The sequence below is a fragment of the Vombatus ursinus genome, unplaced genomic scaffold, assembly GCF_900497805.2.
Source record: "Vombatus ursinus unplaced genomic scaffold, bare-nosed wombat genome assembly UNPS02014793.1, whole genome shotgun sequence".
Taxonomy (NCBI): Eukaryota; Metazoa; Chordata; class Mammalia; order Diprotodontia; family Vombatidae; genus Vombatus; species Vombatus ursinus.
The window spans coordinates 12,964,995-12,978,320 of record NW_020954571.1 but is presented as its reverse complement, the minus strand read 5'-3'; positions in this window follow the sequence as shown (position 1 = coordinate 12,978,320).

The window sequence follows — 13,326 nt, the reverse complement described above, 5'->3', positions numbered from 1 at the left end:
AAGGAGATGCTATTATTATGCCTGTTTTACAGATGAGGAAACTGAAACCAATAAAAGTTAAATCACTTACCCAAGGCCACACAGATAGTATCAAATCGAAGATTTTAATCCAAGTATTCTTGACTCCAAGTTTCTTGCTCAATGCATTACAAATAACAATGTTTCTAATAATGAACGAATGAATGATGTGGTATCATCAATACAATGGCATGCTAGAAAGCACTTCATGGCATAGTAATCAATAGTGATAAAGTGTTGTAAATGGAGCCAGGAACATTTGGACTCCTGGATTTCCACCTTGAACATTGTGCAACCACAGATAGGTCAGTTAAACCTTTCTGATCTTCAGTTTCCTCCTCTGTAAAACAGGAATATTAGTACCTATAGCATTATATGAATGCTAATTTCTATTATTATGCTATTTGAAACAATAAATATGAATGAAAGAAGACAGCAAGGTTTTCCACAGACCAAAATACAGCACCAAAGCTACAGGCTTTTTTCTGCTAAAAGATATCAATAACAAAAATAAGAATTCAGCCTAGGTGAGCAGGGCAGTATGACCTCTTGTCTTTCACTTATATTTTATTCTGGGTCAAAATCATCTACGTATCAAGCCAGAGAGAATCTTGGGACTCAAGATCAAACAGTCATCTGTGATGAAGAACTGGCACCTAAACCCTTGCCATAGGAGCTAAAAGGAAAGTCTTAATTTTAGCCGAGGGGCACTCTTCCTGGCTTTTCTTAGCTGGGTATAGTGGCTCAGTGACTGACTATGGTTGGTTGGTTGTAGTCCTTCATTCTCTCTTTTTTTTTAAGGGGTTAAGTGACTTGCCCAGGATCACACAGCTAGTACCCGTCAAGTGTTTGGTCTGAGGCCGTATTTGAACTCATGTCCTCCTGACTTAAGGGCCAGTGCTCTATCCACTGCGCCACCTAGCTGCCCTGTACGCCTTCATTCTTGAAGAGGACCAAAATGACATCACCATGCTAGAGTCAAGTTTCAGTGTGCCCGGACTGTGGTTGATCAGACCAATACAATCTCGGAATGCTCTACCACAGGTCGGGCGCAAATAGTCTGTGTGGACCTTTGGGGCAGATTCTCTAAATCTGCGTATCTTGTGGGGTTTTGTTTTTTTTGTTTTTTGAGCTATTTCAATTCTGCTTTGCTCATAGAGCACAGCACCTTCTCTGATGTGGGCATGCCATGCTGAGCGGTCCTGTGCCAGTGTCTCTCATGTCACACAATCAATTCAAAAGTTCTTAAGAGAGACATTGAGAGTGGCCTTGCATCACTTCTTCTGACCACCATGTGAACGCTTGCCCTGTGTGACTTCTCCATAAAATAGTCTTTTTGGCAAGAGTACATTTTGCGTTTGAACGACATGGCCAGCCCATCAGAGTTGCACTCTCTGAAGCAGAGTTTGAGTGCTTGGCAGCTTAGTTCAAGAAAGGACCTCAGTGTCTGGTATCTTACACTGTCAGGTGATCTTCAGAATCTTCCTAAGACAATTCAAATGGAAGTGATTCAGTTTCCTGGTATGGCACTGGTATACTGTCCGGGTTTCACAAGCATGCAATAATGAGGTCACACAACAGCTCTGTAGACCTTCAGTTTGGTAGTCAGTCTAACACCTCTTCTCTCCCACACTTTCTTTTGGGGCCTCCCAAACACTGAACTAGTTCTGGCAATGTGTTCATCAACCTCATTATTAATGTGTACATCCCTGGAAAGTATACTACCAAGGTAAGTGAACTTAACCACAGCATTCAAAACTTCTCCATTTGCTGTAATCAATGATCCCACGTATGGTTGGTGTGGTGGTGGCTGACGGAGCACCTATGTTTTGTTGGTGTTAATCGTTAGGTCAAAATTAGCACAAGTAGCAGAGAATCGATCCATACTTTGTTGCATCTCAGCTTCAGAGGCTACATTGAGTGCACAATCATCTGCAAACAGAAAATCGAGCACCAGCACTCCCTCTACTTTGGTCTTGGCTTGTAGCCTTTTCAAGTTGAAGAATTTATCGTCAGTGCAATAGCTGACCTTGATGCCACATTCGTCCTCTTTGAAAGCATTTGACAACATGGCTGAAAACATTATGCTAAAAAGCCTGGGAGCAAGCACACAACCTCGTTTCACTCCATTGGTGACTAGGAAAGCACGAGAGCATTGTCCATTATCCAGAACCCAGGCAAGCACGCCATCATGAAATTGACGTACAATGCTGATGAACTTCTCTGGGCAACTGAATTTTGACATAATTTTCCACAGATCCTCATGACTGACAGTATCAAAGGTTATAGAGTAGTTAGACTGCCTTTATCAGGAAGATGCTTTCTAGTCACTCTATCAGTCAGTACAAATGAGATGAAAACCAACATTGCTCAGGAAAGGAACAAGGGAATAGCAGATCCCATGAGACAGGTCCACTCTTCTCAATGATGGAATACGTATTTGTAGCAATGCACCCCAGGTTTATGTGGTGAATATTTCATTATTATGAGGCAGAACTGTGCAAAGTTGTCTGCCTCAATCTCTTTCCTAGAGTCATCAGAGTCCAGTGGCAAGAGAAAAGTCAGGATGACTGGTCATGATCCAGAATGCAGTGAGTGACTAAGGTATTTCCCAGGTCTCAGTTTGTCTGAGGCAATGTCCATTCAATGATTAAAGGCTAGGTAAGAATTGAGACAAAAGATGGCCTAGTTTGCCTTCCCAAAAGAATCAACCTGAGGGGGGAAGACCCTGGCCAGAACAGAAACAATTGCTATTTACACTAACTCTCAGCCATCAAAACCCAAACAATGAGCAAGAGAGTCTTGGGCTAATCTAGGGCCTATTATTGACCATTCAATGAAAGCCAGAGTGATTTGGGTTTAATCACAATGGGTTTTTCCAAAGCCTGTTTTTTCAGAGCTATATTTCAATAAATCATAAATGAAAACTGTACAGGCCAAAAGAGTTAATTGTCCCAGCTTTTTGGGGAAAAAAGTCAAATGAATAGGAAATTTTTTAAAAATTCTAGCCCCCAAACTCCAAGACATCTTACAAAATATAAGCAACCAAAATTATATTTCTTTGGACAGAGCACCCACACTCCCCACAAGGACAGAAGGACTACATGTGATGAAGAAAGGAGGAGGAGGAGGAAGAAGAGGAGGAGGAGGAGGAGATGGAGAAGAAGGAGGAGGAGGAGGAGGAAGAGGAGGAAGAGGGGAGGTGGAGGGGGAAGAGGAGGAGAAGAAGAAGGAAAAGAAGAAGAGGAGGAAGAAGAAGACGACTCTGAACTGGCACATTGGTTCCCCAGAGGACAGCTACTACTACTCACAGATCGTTTTTCATTTTTCATTCTCAAAGAGGACCAATGACATCATGAGACACTTGAATTGTATTTAAGAGGGAAGACCTGCACAAAGTCATCCACCTCACTCTTTCATCTAAAGTCATTGGAGTCTAGTGGCAAGACAAAAGTCAAGATGACTGGCAATGCCACCCTCCCCCCCAACTCTTGCCTTCATAAAGGGGACTTCAAAATACAGTGATATTTATTAATATCATGACAAAAGAAGAGGTACCACAAGAAAGAAGAAGGGTAAATGTCACAATTTTCAAAAAAAGAAAACAGAGTCTTCAAAAGATAGACTAGTGAGTTTGACTTAAATTACTAGCAAAATTCTAGAATAGATCATTAAAGAGATGGGTGGTGAGTATCTGGAAAGGGAAGCTGTGATTACAAAGGGCCAGCATGACTTCATGAAGAACAAGTCATGCTAGACTAACATTATTTTCTTTTTATAATGGACTTACTAAACTAGTAGAAGAGGGGAATGCTGTGGAGATAGTTTAACATTATTTGAAATATCTCATACTATTCATGTGGAGAAGATGGAGCTGTAGGGATTAGATGATGATATGGGCAGATAAATTTGGAGCTGGTCAAATGGCTGGACCAGTAGTTTTGAATGGTTCAATGTCAACATGGCAGGAGGTCTCCAGGGAAGTATTCCAGGGATCCGTGCTTGGCCCTGTGCTGTTTGACATTTTTATCACTGACTTGGATAAAGACATAGGTCAGATTTGCAAATGACACAAAGCTAGGAGAGATGCTGTCATGGTAGATGAAAGAGTCAGGATCCAGAAGGATTCCAGCAGGTGAGAGCATTGGGATGAATGTCATAAGATAACATTCAATAGGGACAAATGGAGATTCTTGCCCCTGAGTACAAAAAATCAACTTCACCAGCATAAGATGAGGGAGGTATGGGTAAATGGCAATTGTTCTGAAAAGGATCTGAGGGTCTTAATGGACTGATGGGTCATCACAATGATGTGTCAGTCAAAACAAAACTGTTGTGAGCTGAATTAAGAGGGGTATAGCTTCCAAGAATAGGGAAATATCCTTTTAAGTGAAGGACAGCTGCAACCACAAGCTGGATTTGAACCCAGATCCAGCCCTAGCTGACAATAGACTCACTGCCCCACTCCTTACCTTGCCACTCAGGAGAAGCAGGAATGACCTAGCCTTGGCCAAATCAAGGGAGAAGACAGGACCACCACCTACTCTCCTTCTACCAGCCCTATTGTGAGAAGGAGCAGGAGCATCTGCATCTACAGAACAGGGTGTATCCAGTCCCAGGCCCATCCCAGTGTTATTTGTAGGAATGCTTGGAGAACATTAACTTGACCATTTATCTGCTAACCACTACTACTCCTATGACTCCTTTTTCTTCCCATATCCCCTTATAAATCAATTACTGGCCATGTAGGAGCAAATTGAGCAAACTGGAGGCAGCTAGGTAGCTCAGTGGGTAGAGCAGTAGGCCTGGGATCAGGAAGACCTGAGTTCAAATCTGGCCTCAGACACTTACTAGCTGTGTGACCATGGACAAGTCACTTAACCTTTGTTTGCCTTAATCTACTGGAGAAGAAAATGGCAAACCATTCCAGTATCTTTGCTGAGGAAACTCCACATGGGGTCACAGGGAGCCAGACTTATCTGAAGACTGAACAACAAAAGGAGCAAATTGTGCTTCACTGCAACTCTCAATCTCTCATCTTTAATCTTACTCTATCTATGACCAACTGCAACCCTGTCCACTCCTTTCACTATGCTCTCTGGAATTCCCATTCCATAATAAACAAACTCCCTCTTATCTGAAGCTTCTTTCTCTCACGCTCTTTCCTTCTCTCACTGAGACCCAAGTCCCTCCTGACAACATTGCATACCCCACCATCCTATCCAGCGCTTGCTGTACCTTCTCCCACACCCTGGACACTAGAGCTGGTACAGTTGAAATACTCCTTGTTCTCCACTGCCACTTCCAGACTTGTCCTTTATCTCCACTGCTCAGCAATCTTTCCTCCTTTGAAGTCCACTCAACCACAATCTTCAGTCCAATTCAAATATGGAGATTATAGTATGCCAAACCCCAGGGCATTCTAATTCCTTTTCCAGGGAGCTCAGCATTTGACTCACCAGCTACTGCCCTTATAGAAGCAGCCTTTAATATTCACATACATGCTACCTCAAACTGCTTAACCTCTCAATTCTTCAGCTTCCTTAAATCTCTTTCTTCCAGTCACACATATGGATGGTCACACACTAGACCTCACCATTACCTACAGATGGTCTACTTCCCTAATTACAAACTCCTTTCATTCCCTCAGGGTTATGCTGGAGCCAGCTCAAACCATCTTGCCAATCATTAAATTTTCAGTGTGAGCATATACACTTTGAACAAATGCTACAAATCAGGGCTTGATTTATTGTTTTGTTGATTGTCTAGAATTAGGAAAATGATTGAGAATGTGTTTAATAATACATATTAAACTTAAAAGTATCTTGTGGGTTCTTCCCCCCCTCCAGAGAGTTGGTTGTTAAACATTTATCAGCACACCTCTGTATTCCCTTATTGGACCACCATTCCTGCTTACTATTCCATATTTCCCTATACCTCACCCCTCATAAACCTATTCTTTGTCCTCATTGAGATCCATCACTCCTACCTGCCATACCACTTTCTCAGGCCATTGTCACTGCTCTAACTTCATCTTCCTCCCTCTCCAATTTCATCCCAATGATTAGCCATTTCAACTCTACACTGTCTTCTGATCTTGAGTCCCTTGCTCCCTTGTTCTGTTACCCACTCAATTTCTCCCATCATTTGCCTCTGACACTTCTACTTACGAGCTACTGCACATAGCAGAAGGTGAAGTCTCACAATTATGCTTAACTGGGTATATTATAGATTCGTTCTATCCAACTTCGACTGGATCCTCAAGGAAAAAAGATAGTTCTTTTATTCCTCTTTAATTGATTTACAGTCTTGCTTTTAACAAAAGCTTTTCCAAACCCAAACCTTCTCTTTTCTCCCTCAAACTTCCTACACCTTCCCCTCTTCCCACTCAACTGAGCACTAAGCATTGGACTTTACTGAGAAAATTAAGATTTAATATGAGCTCCTTTCTTACCCCTTCCCTTCATCTTAAAACCCCTTAACATCACCTCCCACTCCTCATTTCCCCCATTCTCTGACAAAGAGGTGATCATTCTCTTGCTAAGGCCAACTTCTCCACATGTACCCTTGATCCCAACCCTTATCATCTTCTTCAGCCAATTACAACCTCAATTATCTCTTTATATTTCATATTCAATCTTCCCTACTACCTTCAAACATTCCCCAAACTCTCCCATCTTTAAAAAAAAAAAGCCTTCACTAGCCCCCACCATCTTGATCTCACCTTCCTTTCCCCACCAAGTCTTCATTCACCATTTCCACTTCCTTTCCTTCACTTATTCCTCAGCCCTTTACAATATGGCTTCCAAACTCATTCAACTGAAACTTCCCCTCCAAAGTTACCAGTGACCTCTTAATTGCCAAATCTGATAGTATTTCCCTAGTCCTCACATCTCTTGACCTACCTGTTGCATTTGACAGTGCTGATCACTTACTGGATATTCTCTTTTCTCTGGGATTTTGTTGGTCCGTTCCCTCTTGGTTCTCCTCCTACCCACCTGACTGTTCCTCCTCAGTCTCCTTTGCTGGTTTATGATTCATATTATACCCCCTAACTCTAAGTATTCTGCACAGTTCTCTCCTAAGCCTTCTTCTCTTCTTGCTCTACATACTCTCAATTGGTAACTTCATCAGCTTCTCTTTATCCATAACTTCCATAACCATCATCTATGCAGATGACTTTGTCACACAGACATGTACACACACACACACACACACACACACACACACACAGATACACACACACAAATAGCGAGAGAGTATTCTGGCCTCACTCTGTCAGAAACTGCCTACATCACCTTCAGGGTTCTAGGGGTACCTCTGAGGGGTTAAAGGTATCCTTCTCTACTGCCTTCAGCTCAAGCTTCCATTCTGGTTGTTTTTCCTCTACTGTTAATCACCAATAAGTAGTGCTCCAGTTCCATCCATTTAACCAGTTGGCATCAATTAAAATTTTAAAACAGATTATTACTTGTACCCTTCCCCACCCCCAATACCTTAGAGATCCATTCTCCATATACCACCTCAATCTCTGGAAAGAACAGGCTCAAATAATGCAGTTTCTGCTTAGCATTGGCCTCAGTTGTTTATATCTAGATGCAACATCAGCATCATCCAGATGAGTCTTCATTTCAGCTACTGCTAGGCTGGGTGGGACCTCAAAGGTCACTCCTCACTCTTCCAACATCATGCTAGGCTTCTCACAAAACTCAGCATGAGCTCACCTCTGGACTCCCAGATTCCTGGACCCCCAGGTCATTCTCCTGACCTTTCAAAATTTACAAGGTCATAGTCTCCAATCTCTTTCCCCTAAAATGAAAGAACAAACACCAAAGCAAAGAACAAAGACCTGCAGTCACAGGTCACATGTCAGCCTGTGATGAGGAGGGGCTGAGGCCTCTCCACCTTATAGCATTGTCTCTTACCAGAAGCCATCAGCCACAAAGGAGCCACCTGAAGAACAAGGTCCTGGTCATCTAGTGCTTTTTGAATGCACCTCCAGCTCCATCTTGGCAGCTAATCAAAGAGGTTCCTCTTCACCATGTGGCAGACTGAAACTAGTTATAGAACATCTTCACATGTTCCAAATCTCTCCAAAGTACTCCCATTCTCCCATTTCCCATTATATGGCATCATGAATCTCCTGGCAAGTACACACACACACACACACACACACACACACACACACACAACCCCATGCTCTCCCATTAACTTTAGTCCTACATCACCAATTACCTATTAGAAATTACAAATTGTATGTCTCAGAGACACCTCAAATTCAATGTGTCCAAAACCAAACTCATTATCTTTGCTACCAAGCCATCACCACTACCACATGTCTCTACTCCTTCTCAAGGTACTACCTGTCCTCCAGTTGTCCAGGTTTATGACTTCAGCATTATCTTCAACTCTTCTCTCTCTCTCAACTCTCACAGTTAATCATCAGTTACTAAATTTTGTCATTTCTACTGCCACAATGTTAATTCCATTGTTCCCCTTCTTCCCACTCACCCAGTTACTATTTAGTTCAAATACTCTTCAACCTTCACCTAGATTACTGCAACATCCTTCCAAATGGCCTCCCTGCCTCAAGTCCCTTATGACTGCCAGGCATTCTACACAGGGCCACTCTACTCAACAAATCCCAGCTTTTTCTTATTGCCTGTAGTATAAAATATAAACTCCTCTGTTTAGCTTTTAAAACACTTTAAAACCTGGCCCCAACCTACCTTTGAATATTACATTCCTCTCCCTCAATCTGCCCCCGAGTCAACCAGCCTTCTCTTTGTTCCTCACAGACAATACTCCATCTCCCACCTGCGTGTCATGGTGGTGGTCATTAGCCATGCCTGGAGTGTGGTCTTCTCTTACCTTTACATCACAGAAGCTCTCTCATTCCTTAGGACGCATTGCTTTCTGCACAAAGCCTTGCCTGATTCCCCAACTCTTAGTGTCTTCTCTCCCACGATACCTTGGGTTTACCACTTTGTGTTTCTTTGTACTTATTTACCTTATACTTATGCTGTATATATATTTTATATGTACTTGTTTTGTGCATTAGAATGGAAGGTCTTTGGGAATAGGGATTTTTTGATTCTTTGCATTTATATCCACCGTGCCTACCACAGTAGATGCTTAATAAATGCTTATTGATTGATTTATTTATTGATACCTGAACCCTGCGCTCATCAGACCTAATCTAGAGCACTGTATTCACTTCTGGATACCACAGTTTAAAAGGACGTTGAAGCTGGTTAGACACTTCCCACTCTGTTCCCTGGAGAAAAGCCTGTGCATTCACATGGTCCCTCGAGGGAACCATGTGCTCCAAGGAATTGCATGACCTCTCCAGAGAATCATGTACACCATGAAATCAGTGCCTATTGAAGAGGACCAGAGCAGCTCCTGGTGAGAGCATGAGTCAGAGCCAACATGAAGTAAAGAAAGACAGTTAGAAAATGGAGAAGCAAACCTGGAAGTCTTTTTTCACTGGTATTGTGAGTTATGTGGATTGTACTGGTTCAGGAAAGGGGGCCAGTTCTTTAACAAGACTGAATGCTTTCCCTTTGGGAAATGAGGGCACAGTTAAACTTCAGGATAGTGTTGTATGTCTGGAGAACTCTGTGAGTCCCTGGGGAAGGTGGGACTTAACTAAAAAGGGAAGAAGAACTGATTTTACTGTTTATGGGCTAGGGTGCAAGTCCCTTGGATTTTCTCTTAGGTTAAATATAGTCTGTCCTGTAGCCAATGTTTTATTAGTCTGTGTTTACATGGGAACAAAAGGCCCATTTCTTTTTTGTCATAGAAACATAGGCACAAGCCAAATTCTAATGTTCCCTGGGTGGGGGCACAAGCCAAAGAGTGTGATTCTGAGAGAAGCTACCAAGATTGAACCCAGAACCTGTAAATCTAGAACTTTAGTTCTGAGTCACAAGTTATGTTGGTGGGGCATCTTCAGGGATGTTTTCTGTTACTTTATTTTTTTATTGGGGGGTGGGGGAAGGCTAGCCTTTCTAAACTAGTAGTATTGAAATACTGAGACAGGTGTGAAACTAGAGGAGCCTTGTATTATTGCATGGTTGGAGACAAGTGGTTATCCAGCTGTGAAAGGACTGGATCCTCACAAAGGACTGTCGACTTGAGGAGGATGCTAAGACAAGGATTCCACTGGAAGGATTTCACACACTACCCTGCACTTTGACGGGATGAGAGCTTTTATAGAAGGTATTCTGGAAGGAGGACAATGTCACTGCTACGCTGAACAATCTGTCTGCTGTTCTAACGCCTTCCAGGGTCTCAGGGGGTATACCCAGTCTTATGTGTTAGAAGTAACTATGGGGGTAATTTGCAGGCACTGTAAATTTTAAAATTAGAACCGGGGCTCTTAAACTAGGGTCTATGAACTTTTTTTAAATTTTGATAATTATATTTCAATATAATTGGCTTCTTTTGTATTCTTACACATTTTATTTTATAAAGCATTTGGGAACATTCTGAGAAGAGATCCTTAAGTTTCCCTTGACTGCCTAAGGGAGTCTGACATACACACACAAATTAAGAAGCCCCGCTCTAGAGGGAGAATGCTACTACCTGTCTGATATTAGTCACATTCCCCTTTTGTGCCTCAGTTTACTCAACTATAAAATGAGTGATTATGAGATATATTTTATCACATTTTTATTAAAGATGTAAGGAAAGTTCACTTTTAGATGCCAATTTATAGCTTCCAGGAGCTCCTTCTTAGTTGCTGAAAATGGAAAGTAAAAATCTGATTTTTTTCCTAGAAAATACACTGATTTATTTTAAAATTTCTTCCCCATCACTAGAAGAGTTTTCATTATTGTGCCTTCTGTCTTATTTGATGGGAGTAGCTAGTTTGTTTTACACATAATACCTCATACTCTTGCTCTAAAGATCAAGAAAAAAATTTTTTTTTTAATTTGGTACCTACTAAGCTTAGATTCATGATTCCCAACCTGGGCCACAGATTCCTAGAGGAATCTCCAGTTATTGAAAGGGGTCCCGGAATCCTGTAAGCATTATGTGTTGTCATTTGAATCTTTATTTAGCTCCAACAAATCATCCAGATAAGCAAACATACTTTAGGATTTGTTCCTATACACTGTTCCCTCCCCTTTGCTTTGGTTCTTCCAGTCCTGAATTATAGCCCTGTCTCTCCTGCCTCCAACATCTCATGGCCAGGTGAGACACTTCTGCATCTCCTACAGCTATATGCCCTCCCGACCCACTGGGCCTTGGCCCTGAGGAGACAAACAGACACACCTCCAGGCCTTGGAGAAAGCCAACAAATCCACCAAGGTCACAATTGCTTCTCCTGGGATTCTACCAGGTGTGCCTATCCCTGTTGCAACTGAGCAGGCCCAAGGAGCTTTTTTTGGAATTGTAGGGCCTGTTAAGGACCTGAACACCACCACTACCACCATCACCACCACCACCACCACCTTTCTTTCCTGAGTCTTTCCTGCAGGATCCTAGAAATGCATAAGGCATCAGGGCGTGGAGAAACCCCAGTTCCATCTTGGCGTAACCACTAATGACAGGATACCAGAAGTCCTGGAGCTTTCTGTGTTCACAAGAGCTGTATTTTTAGCCCTAGGGCTGGCAGCTTTCCAAGTCCCAGACAGAGGTTCGGAGAACCACCACAAGTGGATGATTTAAAAATTCTAAGCTTATGGGAACATCTCCACTGGAGAGGGGACCTGGCCAGACTTTGCAAGGACAAGAATCTAGGTTGGCATTTGAATAATTCACCCAACCCGCTTAAAATGTTTAAACCTTTATTTATTATTATTGTTGTTGTTGGATTTTACTGGGGGGTTTCTATTTTTTTTTTGACAGTGGGTGTTCAGGGGTAGGGATCAGACTGTGATTTTGGGGAATTCCCTCTACCAATCTAGGTGAGCACCTGCTCTAACCTTAGAGAGTTTGCCTGAAGCAGTGAGTGGTAAATAACTTACCCAGGGCCACCCAGTCAGGTGGTGTCAGTGGACTTGAACCTGGATTCAGCAGGCAGCTCGCTAGCCATTATCAAACACAAAATGCTGCTTGGCATTCAAAGCCCTCGGTAACCCAGCCCCCTCCTGCCTTTAGCAGTGTTCTTATACCTCACTCCCCAGCACATAATTCTTGGATCCAGTGACACTGGCCTCCCAGGCATTCCATGAACAAGACACTCCAACTCTCAGCCCTGGGCATCTTCTCTGGTTATTCTCCCATTCCTGGAACGCTCTCCCTCCTCTACTCTGATTCCTGACCTCCCTGGCTTCCTTAAGTCCCAACTAAAATCCCACCTTCTACAGGAAGACTTCTCCAATCCCCTCTTAATTCCAGTGCCTTCCTTCTGTTAATTATCTACTATTTATCCTGTGGGGCAGGTAGGTGGTACAGTGGATAGAGTCAGGATAGACCTGAGTTCAAATCTGGCCTCAGACACTTACTGTGTGACCCTGGGCAAGTCACTTAACCCCATTTGCCTCAGTTTCCTCATCTATAAAATGAGCTGGAGAAGGAAATGGCAAACCTCTACCAAATTAACTTACTTGGTGGTCCCCCAGCATTGCATTCATCCTCCCATTCTATGCCTTTACCTAGATCGTCTGTCCACTCCTCCCCAAAGGGCCCTCCCTTTTTGTCTCTGCCTCTTGGAATACCCAGTTCCTCTCAAGGCTCAACTCATGTGTAGCTGCTTCTACATGGGTCCTTTCTTGGCTCTGCCCTGAGTTGTTAGTGCTCTCCCTTCCTTATGGCTACCTCTGGTAGCTTTGCCAAGAAAACCCCAAATGGGGTCACGAAGAATCTGAAACGATTCAACCAGCGACATATATCTTGTATATAGCTTGCTTTGTATATATTTGTTTGTGTGTTGTCTCCCATTTGATTGTAAGTTCCTTGAGTGCAGGGACTGACTGTCTCTTGCCTCTTTTTGTATGCCCAGCTCTGAGCACAGTGCCTGGCATATAGAAAGTGTTTAATAATGTTTATTGACTATTGATTGATAGGCCAAGCTGTTTCTCATTAAAGCCATCTGAGTTTATGGTACAAGGTGACACCCAAAATAATAGGAGAAAATGTATAATAATGTTAAGGTAATTAACTTTAAAGAAACCAGCACTAGAGATAAGCCCTTCGTGAATTGGCTTTATGTAGATTAACCTAGAATGCTCCTTTCTCCACTGCCCCACCTCCAAGCCCAATCCCCACCCCTACAAGGGAATAGCTGATCATTGAAGATTTGAGATTCCAGGAGTACCCATCTCTTAATAGGGAGTTTGGATCCAGAAGTTTAAG